Below are 18,852 nucleotides of genomic sequence, written 5' to 3'. Positions count from 1 at the left end.
AGCTGAACCCAAGAGCAGATTACTGACAGGACAAAAAGCAGCTCAGGGTTGTTTATATTGAAAGACAGGCCGGTGGGCTCTTGCAGTCAGATGAGAAAAAAGCCTAGGTGGCATAGTGCTAGTCAGTTGTTTGTGTCTAAGCACGTACCAATCTGTGAGGCGCTCTTGAGACAATTGATGTATGATTTCATGTGTCGACTGGACAAATCTGAGAACTGTATAGTAGAGGCTCTGGTCAACCCTCTAAAGAGCTGCTATCGATTTATTTCGACATTAAGACGACATTGGCACAAAAGTCCTCATACTTTTTAATGAACTGTATTATGTATGTTGTATCTTCTTGTTTTTCTCTTTTATAGTTGTATGTCTGTTATTTTATATGGAACTTGGCGTCTGAAATAAAGATTAAAAAAAAAACATCTATGCCACGCGTAATTTAGATGTGCTTCACCTTGTCTCACAGAATTATCCAATCAGCGGAGATTGATTGCGCCCAGGTGTATACGACCAACAGAGGGGGCGCTGTGGCTCTAAACCAATCACATAGTTACTGTCAAACCTTTTAAGGGCTTCTCTCTCTGTTGCTGTCAGGTGTCATTTCAGTGTGAAACCGGATGCGACCCTCCTCCACCCATCAGGCATTCTTCACTCGTCCTTTTCATCAACTCCCTTCTTCACCTCCACCACCAGTGGCTAGACTCCAGAAGGGGATTCTGCTAAGCAACACTCTGCATCATAACCCCTTGATTATTCCAGTTTAGGATAAAGTCCAATCGCCAAGGATTCTGCTCTATTTCAATATTATACTGTGTAATAAATGTTTTTTTTCAATTCGGACCGAGTCTGAACTATATATTCCTGCTCTGAAGATGAAGACCATTGAGTAGTCTTATCGCATGACTTGTATGTGTGTCAATTCGGTTTTCATGGTTTCACACTGGAATTTTTATAACGCGGTGGTACTGTGAGACCAAGCATTACGCATTGAGTGCATAAAATGTTCACAATTCCTTTATGAGAAAATGAATGAGATCGCATTACCACTAAGAATTTTACTCCCTCAAGATTTTTCTCCCTCGTGGGTGTTCTTAGTGAACACCCACGAGGGAGGAGACCTATAAGAGCAGGCCGACGCAGTGAGCGAGTTGTGAAGTATTGCAAGTACGCTTCTCTGCTGAACCCGTTGCTTCTCTTCCCCTGAATTCCTGTAGAACCAGGTGAGCTCCCGTGTATGACCTTCCGCCTTCTCTCGACCACGAACCTGCCTATTCCCTGGACCAGATCAGTCTTTTGCCATCCCGTGTCTCCGAACTATTGCCTGTCCCCGGATTCCCCGTATTGCCTTATCCCTTGAGACTACAGTGGCCTGTCGTCCCTAAATAAACATTGAGAGCTCTGCTCTTGGGTCTGAGTCTGTCTCCAGAGTCCATTCATTACAGAATACCTCACCACATTCAAATGGACCCAGTGGAGCTCCAACGTCGACTCACCCAGCAGGATGAACGGGTTGAAGAGCTATGCCAGTCCACCACACCAGCGGTCCAACCCGCTGTTCCTTTTGCCTCCGCCGGACCCGCACCGATGGCTATGCCGGACAAATATGTCCCGGCAGACCCGGTTCACATCAAGATTCAAATCCCCGGTAACGCCTCCTCTGACGCGGGACCGGAGTCGATGCAGTTAGGGCACCTGCCCCTGTCTCCAGCAGAAAGAATGAGGATGATTCGAGAGCAGTTGTGTTTGTACTGTGGCGAAGCAGGACATCACCTCCAGAACTGCCATTTCCGACCTCCCCGTCAGAGTGACTGATAGACCTACACCTCAGCAGAGGTAGGAATGTCTCCAGTTGTAAACATGTCACGTCAGCAGTTACTGTGTTGTTTGTGGGGAAAAAGAAGCAGGAAGTGCGTGGGTTGGTGGACTTGGGAGCAGCGGAGAATTTTATGGATCCACGCTTGGCTCACCGTTTATCTGTGTCCCTCATCCCAGTGTTCCCCTCCCACTCCGAATCAATGCACTGGATGTCATGCTGTCAGCCCAGCAGCTCCCTCTGTTTGTTTACTTTGCATGTGTTTTCCCCTGTGTCTGAAAGGAGGTGTGGTCTCCGTCTGGGCATCCCCGAAGGGTGTGGCCTGCAACAGCTGACGACAGTCAGACATCAAGGGACTCCCATATGAACCCGGGTCTTCCTGCCATTCAGCGCGGTAAACTACCTATTCAGTCCATCTCGCTGCTCACTGTGAATTGATGCTGTCTTTGTTGACCTTTTTCCTGTGTTTGCCCTAGTGCTCGAGGATTCCTACCCGCGGGCTCCCCGAGGCCATTCTTCCCTGCGGAATCAACCCGACCTTGTGCGCCACTTTAAGAATATATATATATATATTGTGGGCGCCCGACCTCACGGGGTATGCCACGGGGTCTCCGGGGAGAAGAGAGGCGGACGACACGCAGGGTTACGGTGGAATTTAACCAAGGTTTATTATCAACAAAATAAGTGTGAGAAAACGATAACTCAAAAGTTCTTCACCGGGGTGGCCAGGGACGTCCGAGCTTCTGCGGATTCCTCCTGGTGCAGGAGAGAGAATACAAAGGGTTAGTTTCCTTCGCTGTGCAATATCCCTGGGTCTCCCTCTCCTTGCGTTCCGCTTGCTTCCTTCTCCTTTGTGTCTCCTGGGAGGGAGGTTTAAAACAGGCTCCTGATTGCCTGCGAGATTGATAGCACCTGGGATAGTATAGCCCTTCCACTACCATGCCTCTTGGTGCCCCTCTCCTGGCCGTTTCTCGCCATGTGGGGCACTGCTCGTCGGCTGGGCCATCTGGACTGCCAGTCAGCGACTCGCAAGGTTGACTTCATCTCCGGCTTTGCAATCCAGCAGTCACTCGACTTCCTCGCTCTCACCGAGACCTGGATCACACCTGAGAACACATCCACCCCAGCCGCTCTCTCCTCCGCCTTCTCCTTCAGCCACACTCCCAGGCCCACTGGTAGGGGTGGTGGCACAGGTCTACTCATTTCACCCAAATGGAGCTTTTCTCTCTTCCCTCTACCACCATCCACCCCATTGTCCTTTGAATTCCATGCTGTAACAATCACTCACCCGGTACAATTAACCATCATTGTCCTCTAACGTCCGCCAGGCTCCTTAGATCATTTCTTGGAAGAACTGGACATTCTCCTGTCTAATTTACCCGAAAATGGACCTCCGCTCATCCTCCTGGGTGACTTCAACATCCAGACAGAAGTCATCTGACCTCTTACTGACCACCTACTTTCTTCCTTCGCTCTGTCACTCAGTCCCTCTCCTCCTACTCACAAAGCCGGCAATCACCTTGACTAGATCTTTACTAGAAACTGCTCTACCACTAACCTCTCTGTAACTCCACTTCATGTGTCTGATCACTTCTTCATCTCTTACTCCCTTCCACTCTCTATAATTAACAAACCTCCCTCATTGACTAACTCTATACCGGCTCGTCGCAATATTCGCTCCCTCTGTTCTATCAGCCCTCCCTTCAACTGATTCCTTCTCACTCTTGCATCCGAACGCTGTTGCAGAGACTCTCCTCTCAACTCTTTCCTCCTCTCTAGACTCTCTCTGCCCTCTTACGACACGACGGACTGGCAAATCCCCTCTGGCTCCGTGGCTGTCTCAACCGGTCCGTGCCATGAGAGCCACCATGCGAGCGTCGGAAAGGAGATGGCGTAAATATAAACGACCTGAAGACCTGCTTGAATTTCAATCTCTCCTCTCCTCGTTTTCTGCTTCTATCTCTGCTGCCAAAAGCTCTTTCTACCAATCCAAAATCGAATCCTCATTCTCTAACCCCAAAAAACTCTTCTCGATCTTCTCCAATTTCCTCGAACCCCCTACCCCTCCTCCCCCCTTCTTCCGGGAGACTTTGTCAACTACTTCACCAACAAAATAGCTGACATACGCTCCTCCTTCTCAAACCCACCCTCAACCCTTCTGAAGAAAACAACTACAGACCGGTCTCTCTTCTTCCCTTTTTGTCCAAAACCCTTGAACGTACTATCTTTAATCAACTCTCCTCTTATCTCCACTGTAACAACCTCCTTGACCCCCACCAGTCAGGTTTCAAGGCAGGCCACTCCACAGAGACTGCTCTCCTTGCTGTCTCAGAGCAACTCCACACTGCTAGAGCCGCCTCTCTCTCCTCTGTCCTCATCCTTCTGGACCTCTCTGCTGCATTTGACACGGTCAACCACCAGATCCTTATTTCCTCCCTTCAGGAACTTGGTGTCACAGGCTCTGCTCTCTCCCTTCTCTCGTCCTACCTCGACGGCCGCACCTACCGGGTAACCTGGCGAGGATCTGTGTCGGAACCTTGTCCTCTTACTACTGGAGTTCCTCAGGGTTCCGTGCTGGGTCCCCTCCTGTTCTCGCTTTACACCAACTCTCTTGGCGCTGTCATTCGCTCGCATGGCTTCTCTTACCACAGCTATGCCGATGACACTCAACAAATTCTCTCCTTCCCTCACTCGGACACCCAGGTGGCGGCTCGGATCTCTGCCTGTCTAACTGACATTTCCCAGTGGATGTCCGCCCACCATCTGAAAATCAACCCCGACAAGACTGAACTACTTCTCTTTCCTGGAAAAGATTCCCTTACCCAGGACCTGACAGTCAACTTTGGGAACTCCGTACTAACGCCCACTTTGACCGCTAAGAATCTCGGTGTCACACTCGACAGCCAACTCTCCCTGACTCCCAACATCACCGCGACAACGCGATCCTGTAGATACACGCTCTACAACATCAGGAGAATACGTCCCCTTCTCACTCAGAAGGCAGCGCAGGTACTGATTCAGGCTCTTGTCATCTCTCGCCTGGACTACTGCAACTCCCTCCTGGCTGGTCTCCCTGCCACCGCCATTCGACCTCTGCAGCTCATTCAGAATGCAGCAGCTCGACTGGTTTTCAACCTTCCGAAATTCTCCCACACTACTCCACTCCTCCACTCTCTTCACTGGCCGCCCGCATCCAAATCAAAACATTGGTGCTCACGTACCATGCTGTGAATGGATCGAGTCCAGCTTACATCCAGGACATGGTCAAACCCTACATCCCAACCTGCACTCTCCGCTCTGCATCTGCAAAACTACTCATCCCTCCCTCACTGAGAGCAAAACACTTGACTAGATCTCGACTCTTCGCTGTCCTTGCGCCAAAATGGTGGAACGAGCTTTCTGAAGACACCAGGACCGCAGAGAGCCTTCACATCTTCCGCCGCAAACTAAAGACACCTCTTCAGACTCTACCTCGACTAAAGACTAACAAATTGTAGCACTTAAATTGTACTTGTAACGTCACTCATCTATAGCAAATTGTAAATTGGCTTATTTGAGGAAATTGCAAATTTCCTCAAATAAGCAAATAAGCCATACTGCCAAGCCCCCTCCATGATCCTGGAAAGAGTAAAGAGCTGGTCCGTTGTTCCACGACCAGGACAAAAACTCTTCAATCCTTGTCTTCCTCTTCAATCCTTGGTTCGACTATCGCCTGAACCCTCCTTTCCAGCACCTTGGAGTAGACTTTACCCGGGTGGCTGAGTAGTGTGATACCCCTGTAATTGGCACACGCTCTCTGGTCCCCCTATTTGAAGAGGGGTACCACCACCCCGGTCTGCCACTCTTTTGGCACTGTTCAAGACTTCGACGCAATGTTGAAGAGGCGTGTCATCCAAGACAACCCGCCCAAAACCCATTGCTTTTAGCATCTCTGGACGGATCTCATCAATCTCTGGGGCTTTGCCACTGCGGAGTTGTTTGCCTGGTGGAGGTCACTGAGGTAGTCAAATTGACGATGATCCCTCCTCCGCCTCCAGCTCCGCCTCTACCAAAGAGGGCGTAGTAGCTGAATTCAGGAGTTCCTCAAAGTGTTCTTTCCACCTCCCGATAACCTCCTCAGTCGCGGTCAACAGGGTCCCATCCTTACTGTACACAGCTTGAATGGTTTCCCGTTTCCCCCTCCTGAGGTGCCGGATGGTCTTCCAGAAGCACTTTGGTGCCGACCGAAAGTCCTTCTCCATAGTTACCCCGAATTCCTCCGTTACTCGCTGCTTTGCCTCCATCATGGCAGAGGCTGCTGCCCTTTGAGCCTGTCGGTACACTGCAACTGCCTCCGGAGTCCCGCCAGATATCATAACCCGGAAGGCCGCCTCCTTCAGTCGGACGGGTTCCCTGACCACCGGTGTCCACCACGGAGTTGGAGGGTTACTCCCCTTGATGCACCTAAGACCTTGAGGCCACAACTCACTGCTTCAGCAATGGAGGTTTTGAACATACACCACTCTCGTTCAATGTCCCCTACCTCCACAGGAATGTGAGAGAAGCTCCGCCCGAGGTGCGAGTCAAATGTTTTGGACCGGGGCCTCTTCCAGACGTTCCCAGTTCCTCCTCACTACACGCTTGGGTTTACCGGGTCTGTCCTGAGTCGTCCCCCATCCTCTGACCCAGCTCACAACCAGATGGTGATAGTTGACAGCTCTGCCCCTCTCTTTACCCGAGTGTCCAGAACATGCGGCCTCAGATGAGACGATACGATTACAAAATCATTGATCATTGAAATTTGGCCTAGGGTGCTCTGGTACCACGTACATTTATCAACATCCTTATGTTCGAACATGGTGTTTGTTATGGACAATCCGTGACTGGCACAGAAGTCCAGTAACAAATACTCGCACAGGTTTTAGATCAGGGAGGTCATTCCTCCCAATCACGCCTCTCCAGTTATCTCCATTGTCGCCCACGTGCGCATTGAAGTCTCCCAGTAGGACTATGGAGTCCCCTACTGGAGCCCCATGCAGGACTCCATTCAGGGTCTCCAAAAAGGCTGAATACTCTGAGCTGCTGTTTGGTGCATATGCACAGACAATAGTCAGTTTCCCCCCCCACCACCCAAAAGCGTAGGGAGGCGACCCTTTTGTCCACCGGGGTAAACTCCAATGTAGCAGCACTCAGCCAGGGACTTATGAGTATCCCCACACCCACCTGGTGCCTCACACCATGAGCCACTCTGGAGTAGAATAGAGTCCATCCCCTATCCAGGAATGTGGCTCCAGAGCTGAGGCTGTGCGTAGAGGTAAGCCCCACCAAATCCAACTGATAATGCTCCACCTCCCGCACAAGCTCCGGCTCCCCCCCCCCAGAGAGGTTACGTTCCACGTCCCCAGAGCCAGCATCTGCCGCCCAGGTCTGTTCCCCCCCTCTAGACCCCCCACTGTCACTTCCACCCTTGTAGCAGCGCACCCGACCCCGTCGGTTTCCCCCACAGGTGGTGAGCCCATGGGGAGTAGAGTCTTGGGCTTCTGCGTCACTCCTTCGGGCTGTGCCCGGCCGGGCTCCGCGGTAAACCCGGCCACCAGACGCTCGCTGTCGGGCCCTCCATCTGGGCCCTCCATCTGGCTCCAAATTGCGGCCCCGGGCTTCCTCCGAGCCGGGTAACTCCTTCCCTCTTCCGTTTTTTTCTTAGTCTGGTCCCTCGCCTGAGACCACTTTGCCAAGGGTAACCCTACCAGGAGCACAAGGCTCCCGACAACACAGCCCTCAGGGTCATAGGGACACACAAACCTCTCCACCACAATAAGGTGACAGTTCCCAGAGAGAGTGTAAAGAGAGAGAGTAAAATGCGATAACTTAATGTGACCAGCTCACATGATGGACTAGTTCCTCTCATTTCAGAGACTATCTCAGCTGCTCTTAAAGAGTGTGATGTATTATCTGGCTTTGAGCTTAGATAATAGACACAATCTCCCTCTACCTGCAACAGAGCCTTTATCATGCCATGTACATCCATCAATACAAATCCAGAGTGTGTTTTTGTGATTTCCTTTTTGGATATACTACAAAATCATGACATTTTGTTTATTTATTTTGGTTTATGCTATTCCACAACTTTTTAGTATGAAATAAGACCATGGCAAAAGAGCATTTAATATTATTTTTCAGTATTCTTGGGAGAGTTTCCTTTTAATTATTTTTTCATGTAAAGATAATTAAAGAGGAAATTGTGAAAATACCTTTTACTATGAATACTATTCCAGCCATGAATGAAACTTTTCAAAGTTGTTTCAAACATATCTTGACTGGAATACTTTTAAATAGGAAACTTTTATTTTTTAAGAGACTTGCTTGATTGGAAATTTTTAAACGCCCCTCTAGTATGGCTGGTAGAAAAGCTAACTTGGTTCACAGTGTCAATTGAATCCAGCTTAATAGGGATAGGAAGACAGAAACGTTTTACTGACTCGGTTCTTTGAATCTCGTTTAGTAAAACGAACAATTTTTTTTTTTTTAGTCATTCGTTCATTTCAACGTGGAAAGGGGAGTGGTGGTGGTGTTGCTCAACATTTTATAGCCATATAGGTTAGTGCAAGTAACGGAAAGTCCCCCAGGACGTGGTCTTGATGAGGCAACAAGTGAGTGTTTTGTTTATTTGAATACATTTGCTATCATTTCAGTTAAACTATAACTGCAATAATATTTATTTTTTTCATTCTGTGTCTCTGAACGGTGATCAGATTTTTGGGATAAGTGTGACTAATAGATGGATGACTGTGTAAAACTTTGTCATAATGCCTCCCTGTTCTCATTTAAACTTGAAGTGTTACATTTAAAGAGTTTTTAGTTAATTCTTGTGACTGTTTGTCCTCAGCCTACGACCAAGAAATGGCCTCCCTGTTGTTGCTGTTACATCTCCTTCCACCACCTCCAGGGGGACTGAAGTCTCCAAAAATGAGTGCATGTGATGCAGTTGAAAGACTTGTTGTCTTTCATAAGGTAATTATATTATTAAGGGGATTATAATAATTTGTCATGTCAACTTCTTAGCCACATATGTAAATGAGGGTTGTGGATTGTAATTATGTCTTCATTCCCATCTTGCACTAGCCAATAAGATGTTTATATAATCACTTCTATAATGTTTTTTTATTTGGCTGCACATTATTCTTGTGTCTAATGTTCAGTTTTCCGATCTCAACCATAGTCATGCTGCAGTTTGGAGGAGCATCTCCGCAGCCAGCAGGGTCGGCAGCCGTACCTCCTCGCTGTTGGGCGTCAGAAGAGCAAGATTGACAGCTTCTACATCACCATGGATAAGCGTCTCATCCCATGCAAGGCAAACCGCTCCCTCGGGGCATGTGATGAAGTTTTCAAAGCACATTTTGTGTTTGATTTGTTTTACGATGTGGCACTTGTGAATTTTTATACATTCCTGCAGACAACAGTGTATAACATTGATGTGGGGAAAATGAAGGAGTCACCCAGAGTTAAAGACTTGAGAGCAAGACTGCTTAACCAGCCAGTAGCATTCTCACCCTGTGAGTTAGAAGCTATAACAATGCTTACCTGTTTCATGTGTCAGAAAAATTCAGCATTCAGCATACCAGAGCACCCAAAATGTGAAGTCAGCAGTTGATTTCACATTTTGAACATGGTTACTATCCTGGACCCAAGTTCAAATTGTTTTGTTCTCAGCAAGGCTGTAGGCATCAGTTCCTAACATATGCAGGTTTTCGAAAGCACCTTAATAGTGTTCATAGCATTTTTCAGCAAATTGCTCAAACTTCAACTGATGCATGTTCATCTAGTGAGCCCGTTGCAATTTCATCTCAGGTACATACCAATTTATTCCACAAAATCAATGGAGTTCTTCCAGTATTTCTTCTGAGACCAATGATTCAGGACTTACTAAAGATCCAACTAAAGAAATGTGTGCATCCATCGTGGTCAAATTACAGGGGAGTGGGATATCCAACAGTTTGGTATCCTCAATTGTATTATGAAAACCCGTTTTCAAATCTGAACACAGAATGGAAACAAAATAAATACTTCCACCAAAAATGGGGAGTTGTTGAGCCAGTAGAAATAACACTGGAAGTGAGATATGACAACAGGCGAAATCAGAAATACGGTACTTATGATCAAGTACCTGTGAAGGCTTATATATGTGCCAATTTTAGAAACATTGAAGTTCATGTGCAGAAATCCAGACATTTGTGTTTTGCTAAAGGAGTGTAGATCAGAGCCTGACACTTATACTGACTTTTTTGATGGAAGTTATTTTAAAACCCACCCTTTTTTTTTACAGCTAATAGACATGCATTGCAAACTCAACTACACTATGACGAATTTGAAACAGCCAATCCCCTTAGCTCCAAACGTGGAATACACAAAATTGGCTGTCTTTATTTGGTTGTAAGAAATTTGCCCCCAAAATTTAATTCGGTTTTGATGAGCATTCATTTGGTATCACTTTTTCATTTTTTTGATTGAGAAGAATGATTGTCAAACGGTATACAGTGAGGATGATCCCAAAGTGATCCTTCGTGGAAAAAATATGTTTGATATGCATTGCCAGTCTCTCCAAGAAAACCCACAATTTATGTCACTTTATGGTTTGAAAAAAAGATCTGCACTTAATTCATTGAAGTATTTCCATGTTTGCAATAACTATTAATTTGATATCATGCATGATCTTCTTGAGGGTGTGGTTCAGTATGAGATCAAATTGCTTTTTGGAATTCTCACACAACACTTTATGTCAGAACAAGACTTGCTTTCCAGGATTTATGGTTTTGATTATGGATTTTTAGAACGAAAAAATCGTCCTACAAAGATTATTTGAGAGTGTGCTGGCAATGGCATTGGTTTGAATTCTATTCAGATAGTGTCTTGTGAAAAACATCCCACTGTTTGGTGAAATTATTCCTGTAGAAAACAAAAACTGGAATTTGTTACTGTTGTTACTTCAAATAATGAACATAGTTTTTTCACCTTCTCTCACTCTAGGTATGACAATGTATTTAAAGCATTTGATTGTTGACCACCACAAACTATTTAAGGACTTGTATCCACATAGAAACCTAAGCATCATTTTATGATCCATTACCCATCTCCTATAAGGAAAATTGGCCCCTTATTGTTTTCTCAACTAGTTGGGTTAATGGTGTAGAGCAGCGATTCCCAAAGTGTGGGCCGCGAAGGTACTGCAGGTGGGCCGCGAAAGGTCATTTACAATAAAAAGTTTTTTAATTTTCAATTTTTAAAAGTTTGAAATTAATATAAAAATATTTATGATGCGGCACATTAGTTATGTGAAACATTAGTTGATGAAGCACAAACAATTTAAACGGACAGATCAATAAAACAATAAGGCTCGCGCTCGAAACGGCTGCTCTTGTCCGCCTGTCGTTGTTCAAACAAACAGGGCGCCCTCTTGTAGTATTAAAGTAAATATACCGCATTTTCCGCACTCCAAGGCGCACTTAAAAGCCTTTAGTTTTCTCAAACAATAGTGCCTTATAATCCGGAGCGCCTTATCAATTGGTTGATCTGTTGATCCATACTGGTTGTACACGGCGCTCAAGGCGCTCTGCCAAACATGCCAAAGCTCGGTCTATGACGGCGAGATGCTGAGCGGCGCTCAAGCGCGTGAGATATGAAGCTTGTTTCAGGGTGCGTCGGAGAAACAAAGCTGTCGTTCTCGCCGAGCACATAATGAGATTAAAGAGCGAGAGACGGCGCCCTTTTCTCTACAGTAGCTGAACCATCTTAACGGGGAAAATAAGTTATTCTAAAAGCAGCCGAAGATTTAATGGATGGCGAGGGGGTGGCGGGAGCGGACGCACCTCGCAACATCGATTGGACCCTAAAAGCACCGTCTCCACCTTACTGTCAAAGAAAACAACCGCGAGCGCGTAGAAAACTCCTTCGAGCGCGAGCAGAGATTCTCCTCGCGAGCAACGAAGTTCGCGTTTCGCAAGCGAGCAAATACCTCGCGGAGACTAACTTTTGCTCGCGGATGTTTGATTTTTGTTAAATTCTTAAGGTCATTTAATCATTATGTTTTGATCAGAGTTGTGATTAAAGGTTTGGGTGGGCCGCGAAAGATTTTCAGATTTCAAAGTGGGCCGCGGCCTTCTTGAGTTTGGGAACCGCTGGTGTAGAGTATAAAGCTGGACTAGTTATTTGCAGTGCAATGGAAGAAGACATGCTAGTCTTTTGTCAAATAATTGATGTGCTTTTGGTTGAAGATCACTTTTTTTTTGACAAACAATCTATTTACAGAGAATTTTGATGACGGAAAAGATGTGCGGAAAGATGTTTACTAAAAATGTCTGATCTTAAATTTCATCGTGATATTCAAAGCTCATACAATGTTTCGGATGAAAGTTTGTACATTATACCTTCATTCACAATGTTTTAATTCAACTGACTGCAAGGGAGAAAAAGAATAAATGTTTTTGAAAATGTTTGTTTATTGTGATGAATTCTTATTAATATAAGTATATATTTAATTAAGAAATTTAAAATTAATTTTAACATGTTTTCAGTGTAGATAATTGACACATTAGGGAGTGTAATTAACACTACCAAAATAGTTTAAAAAATTAACTCGGAGTAGTGTTAGTTGTCTAATCCCTTAGTGTTACTTTAACACTGTTTGGTGAGTTGAACTCTGGTAGAGTGTTAAATGTTTAACTATTTTGAAAGTGTTAATTTAACTCTGGAGAGTGTGGAGCTATATAAAAACTCAAGTGTTGAAATCAACTCTGTGGGTGTTGATTCAACACTGGACTTCTTGCTCTGTTGCCCCTGCCCCTGATTGTTTCCAGCTGTGCACTTACCCTGTGTGTGTGTATGTATGTATTGTCTGCGTATTTTTTGACCTTTTGTAATAAACTTTTGATTTTTGAACCTTGCCTTTGGAGTTGTGCACTTCGGTTAAAACAAGTAAAAACTTCTGCCTTTACAGACTACAGTAAAGCACATAAGACTATCAATGATCAAATAAATGTTTGACGTGTAAGAAAAAAGTAACCGAGAGAGAGAGTGGGCCACATATATGTATTACAACCAGCAACGCCACTTTTACGCCTATGACACAGTGTCGGGATAAGCACAGCTGCCCCTACTCATCCGCTTTTTAATAATTTTTATCCAACCTTTAAGCTGGACTCCAAAAGCAGCATTGCGATTGATCTGATGAGTCTTATTTAGTCAAGAGTGTACTTAATTGTGGACGCATGGTGCTCTGCAAGAAATCAACAACACATCACTTGCTGTGATTGTGTGTGTCATGCGAGGATTTCTCAGTATTTTTTCACCCTTGTTCTGAATGCTAATGCCAGGTAGGAAAGCTGCAGTTCCCGCCCCATGGCGCTCTGCCAGCCTGCCGAAATTCTCCTGTTTGTAATCCCGCTAAACACAACCTGAAAAGTTATTTCCCTGTTGCTTTGGTTAAAAAATGGGAAGAAAAAAACTAAATCTCCTTCAGTGTTTTGTTCCAATCTGCAGGGGAGCAATTTTAGTTGTTTTTCCTCTGTTTTAGCATCAGTAACCCACCGCACCGCAATATGTATCCTATATTCTTTGTGGCAAGGTACAAAGCCACTTATTCTAATCTGTTTACAGTTGGAGAGAAAGTGAAAAAGAATATTTTCTGACATGAACATGGTGCTCTGATAAACCAGACTTGACAACCCAGAATCTCCTGCATCGGAGCCCATTTATGTGAGGGCTCCTTCTCTGCAAATACTGTGATAAAAACAAAGCAAAGTAGCACTGTGCGTAGAGAAGCGTTTGATCAAAACAGTGACCTCCCTGCGACCAAGACTGATGAAGATACTCAGTAAATCACAAAAAGAAAAAAAAGACTTGAGTTGCACAGACTTTGTAACCAGAACACCTTACCAGTAAGCCACTTGAATTGCTGTTCAAAGATGCTCAAAAAGTCAATAAAACATGTAGGATCACCTCCAATGGGAGCAAATCACACAACTTCTGCTGCATAGAGAAGTAATCACTTCTGAAGTATACACCTACCTGATTGAGTAGACGTGTGTCAGATGATATCATTTGCAATCTGAACACACTGAATATGTCTCTGCATGCCAAAGACACCAGCCTTTAAACTTGTATGACAAGCTGGTCAGCTTTGTGAAGACAGCAGAGCAGTGAAAAGTGACTGTAAAGATCTCTGGTTTGATCGAGTGGATCGAGTGACCTTTAGTTTGGGAATAAATCACACATGTTTGTGGAATAACAGTTCCTACCTAGAGGCTAAAGTACAAAAACCTCATAGAAGGCATTTTTGGGAGACGTATAAATATTAAAGCCTAGTTTATGCTTCTGCGTTTTTAGAGCGACACAGACGCAAGAGCCCCTTGCGTGTCCCTTGCGTGCCTTTTCACACCTCCTTGTCTGCTTGAGTGTGTCGACCCATTTTTCTAGGTCGAAAGCGACGCAAGCATCCCGCAGCGCACAAGGTTGCAATTGGTCCGCTAACTACATCCTTTACGGAGTCTGACTTCCGTTTTCATAGCACAATACCGCCATTATTAAATTGAAAAATGTTTACGAGAGAAGGGATCAGATTTGAGAACTTTTGTCGTAAGAAATGCGTAAATATGAGCACTTCTACAACCCGGTCGAGGGAAACAAAGTTGTGCAGGATAACACGGGACAAATGTGTCCGCAATGAAAAGCAGCAGTATGGATGCACGGGGCAAAAAAGTCTATGATAAATAAACCAACAACTTCCACACACACACACAAGACGTGACTCTCTAGGTCGTATTTGACAAAAACACGTTACTCCACCTGTTGTTCTGGCAGTGAATTGTTCTGCAACACATGCAAGACTTTTAGAACCATGGATTTAAACGAGTGCGTCGACGCAGAAGCATGCGGCAGTCTTAAGGACTAAGGACATTGTGTTTTGCCATCTTGGGTTTGGTGGCCTTTTTTAAGAGAAGGCCCTGCCTGGGCTCAGAAAAAGATTAATGAAGCAGAAAGGAAATATAAACTTGATGACCCTATATATATATATTATATATATACATATATATAATATATAATATATATATTATATATAATATATATATATATATATATATATATATATATATATATATTATATATATATATATATATATATATATTATATATATATATATAATATATAATATATATACCTCTCTGTCCCTATTCCTCACATTCCAACACATTCAATGTAGATACATTTGGCTTTATGCCTCAATGAGTGAATATAACAAAGCATGCATAGTTTTAAGTCTTCATCTTCTTACTAGTACACCTTAATTACAACGAATCATTAATGATCACAGTTCATCACACTACATCATAAGAGATAAGATAATCTAAAACAGTTTATGTGGTCCAATTCTCAAGACATTGGCCTTAATCGGCTGTCTTGTATTCAGTTGTTCATTTACTACCTGACAGGAGAAAAAACTCCCAAAAAACCCTCTTTGGGCATAAAATTGGGAGAAATCCATAAAGGACGGCAATTAGCGTCCGTCCCCAGGTTTTAATATCACATTGTGACAGAATGTTACTGTGTACAGTGTTTATATGATTAACATGACTATAACTTGTGTTTGATTTATATTGCATTCACTTCATCTAACATGTTAATGTAATAACTAATATCTAATAACACACAAACTACAATTCTAACACTAAACATTATTACACGTATTATTTCCACCACTAGGGTTGCACTTCTCGCTTAAGTCCTTAACTTCAAGAACACAACCACGCGGGAAACGACGGCCCCACGGCAACCTCGCCAACATCATGAGGACGACAAGTGGGGTGTGTTTTTTTTGTTGCCGCTTTAGCACAAAGCCACTGTTTTTTTGTCTCCAAGGAGCCCATCCACCTGCAAACAGGCCTGCAACGTAAGCCGACACATATTTGGGTACCCACTCTCGTTATATATATATATAGTAGTTACTAACCTGCCGGCTTATTGTGTGTGTTGTATTGTGTGTACTTGTTCATTGTTCTTCCTATTTACATTATATCTCAAGTAAATGTTCTATTACTGTATTTGGTGGCGGGCTGTTTGATGTGTGAAGAAAAGTGTAAATATATGGTTAGCAAATTGTAGTCACCTAGCATTAATTACAGATAAACAGTTAGGAATTCGGGCAGCGCACTCAACTCAAATAGCCAGCACGGCTAGGGGGCGCTACATAATGGGGGCTCGTCCGGGACCTTCATTTATGCAATTAGGTAATTAAAGTAACGAAAAGTATTATTTAAGCACTAAGCCGAACTTTGTACATTTTATATTAGCTTATAATACTATAATAAGTCAACTAGGTTACCGTTAATAGCAACAAGCCTTTAATGAAATGGAGCTGCAACGTAGTGCAGTATATTTAGTTAGAGCTCAAAGAGTGGTAAAGAAGAGAAGAATTAGATAAGGACCACTCCCTTATGGTGCTGATTCCCGAAGATGTGGACAATGTACTGATTGAAGAGACGGTGGGAAACGTCAAAGCGTGCGGGTGAGACGACGGACAGTGAGCTTGAAACTGAACCGTCTAACAGTGCTCTACGAGTGCAGAGAAAAAGTGGACCTCACCACAGTCCCTCTGGAACTGCTGCCGGAGGGCACAACAGAAAAGTGGAGGATAATTATAGCTGCTGAAAGTCCTGTCGAGAATGTTTCTCCAAGCTTGTTAAAACGTTTGTTGGAAGATCAACCAGCTGATGCTTCGGCTGAGTCCTGTAATCGTGCGCTAGGTGATTTGCTAGCCAAGATAGAGAAACCATCTGGTGAGAACAGAAGTTACCGCCGTTTAAGAGTGTTCTCTGGTACTTTGCCAACCCCATCTGGGGAAGAGTCGTTGGAGCATTGGTTGGAGCATGCACGCCCGATGGTTGAAGAGAGCGAGTGTTCGGCCAAGGAGAAACGACGGCGTTCGACAGTCAACACGGCCAGAGCAGTGGAATTATGTTCCTTCAGTTCAGCTGTAGTGGTAAAATTAGAGGTGGGTAAACTCTGAATTTTGTGATCATACAGACCTCGAAGCGATGCGAAGCAACGCAACACAAAGCGTCGCGACTCTGTAAGGCTGTCCTGGCTATATTGCATTATGTTATCAGTAAAAGTCATATACAATCAATGACAATGAATACATGTGTTAGTAGTTTGTAGTTTATTAAATCTAAGAAAACAGTGAAGAAAAGTGTCAACACAACACAACAAGACAATTGCAGATTAAGAACTATCTACATACGGAGTCTCCTTTTTACAGTAGTGCCCAGAGGGCCTCCTTGTCCTCCACATCAGGTCCTGCCTTGCACAGAGGAGCCATGAACCCCAGAACACGCGTTCTGGGGTTCATGGCTCCTCTGTGCTTCTCCTCTCTCTATTCGACCTGGTGTTTCTCCTCTCCCTGTGCTCTCTGCATCATTGCCTGTCCTCTCACTGCCTGAAAAAATATGTTGAATTTATGAGTGAACCAGTTAAGCAGCCTGTCAATTACACTGACAACATGAGTTAAAGGAACACTCATGTACTACCTACGTCATCATAAATAGCCTATACAGCATGTTTTTTTTCACATTGAGAACTGACTTGTTTTCTAATCTACGCGTCACCAGGCGTTTTTCTTGTCCTTCTACCGTGCACAACCAGCGAACACAGAGCGCGCGACTACCACCCCCCCGTCGGTCGTTCCGCCCGCAACGACTACTACACCCCCCCCGTCGGACCTTCTCGACCGGTCTGCGAAATATTGTCTCACATGAAACCGGTCCGTGAGGTAAGAAAGGTTGGTGACCACTGGGCTGATCCACAACGTGTATGGTGTTTTCTCCTCCTGGATTCTGATTGGAGTCGCTGCTGCAGCCGCAAGGCACTGATTGGATGGTCACAGACCGTAATACAGCGCAGATGAAAAGGATTCAGACTACGGCGTTTATATGTTCAACAATAGGAAACGTAGTCTTAGCTGTTTTTTAAGTTTTTATTTTTAAGTATCTAAGTTTATTTTGGATAATTCCAACGGAAGAATACAAGGCACATGGAACTTTGAGGTGCGTAAACGCTATTTCCGAAATTCCAGAGGTGCGTAAACGGCGTTTACCCTCCACTACAGCCCTGGTCCTTCTGGAACCAGGTTCTGATGTTGAGATTCAAACTAACCTTGCCAGTGAAAGAAGACAGTTTGAGCATTTTTCCAAGTGGAAACACTGTCACATAGCTCAATTCCTTTCTCTCCCATCAAACACTCACGGCTGTGCCGGATGGCACATGTGCAAGAAAGGGTTGGCAGTCGATGACATCACCAAAGCAGAGCATGTCATCATAAAGTGTGTGCAACAAGAAAGCTATGCGGAAGAATTGAAATGCATCAAGTCAAACTCCTAAGCCAAATCCTAACCCTTTCTAAAACAAGTCCCCTCTACAGACTTCGGCCAGTTGTTGACGATGAAGGCCTGCTGAGAATTGGTGGACGCATTGATCAGGCAAAGTTTGTAAAATGCGAAGCACATCCAATCATTATCCCGTAACCACATTGCAACTCTGCTCGTACGCCACTATCATGAACGTGTGAAACATCAAGGAAGACACTTCACTGATGGCGCAATCCATGCCCTGGGTCTGTTGATAATGGGTGGAAAACCCCTCATCTGCAGCTGTATTCACATGTGCGTCACATGCAAAAAGCTGCAAGGAAGATTGGAACAACAACAAATGTCTGAGCTACCCGTTGAACGTCTCCAAGTTGACCCCCCATTTTCCTATGTGGGTCTTGACGTTTTTGGGCCGTGGGAAGTAATTACGCGTCGCACCAGGGCTGGCCAAGCCTGGGTCAAAAAGTAGGCAGTTTTATCTACATGCATGTCTACACGGGCCATTCACATTGAAGTGATTGAAACAATGACCTCCTCAAGCTTCTCAGCCCTCGGGAGGTGCTTCTCCACCAGAGGATAAGCATTTAAGGAGCTAAAAATGGATTCACAAAGTAATGGTGAGTTGAGCATAGAAGACTACCTTCTCCAAC

General features: G+C 44.6%; 1 long non-coding RNA gene across 1 annotated transcript; it reads left to right on the top strand.

Moving 5' to 3' along the window:
* The first annotated feature begins 8,421 nt into the window (after positions 1 to 8,421).
* On the top strand, positions 8,422 to 9,364 carry LOC144390180 (uncharacterized). The gene is made up of 3 exons (XR_013454254.1): positions 8,422 to 8,439; positions 8,676 to 8,800; positions 9,009 to 9,364. It is a non-coding gene; the product is annotated as an uncharacterized LOC144390180 (long non-coding RNA).
* The last annotated feature ends 9,488 nt before the right edge of the window (positions 9,365 to 18,852 follow it).

Source organism: Gasterosteus aculeatus, chromosome 21 (genome assembly GCF_964276395.1).
Source record: "Gasterosteus aculeatus chromosome 21, fGasAcu3.hap1.1, whole genome shotgun sequence".
Taxonomy (NCBI): domain Eukaryota; kingdom Metazoa; phylum Chordata; class Actinopteri; order Perciformes; family Gasterosteidae; genus Gasterosteus; species Gasterosteus aculeatus.
The sequence above is the reverse complement of the archived record's forward strand: the minus strand, read 5'-3'. Positions and strand labels throughout refer to the sequence as shown.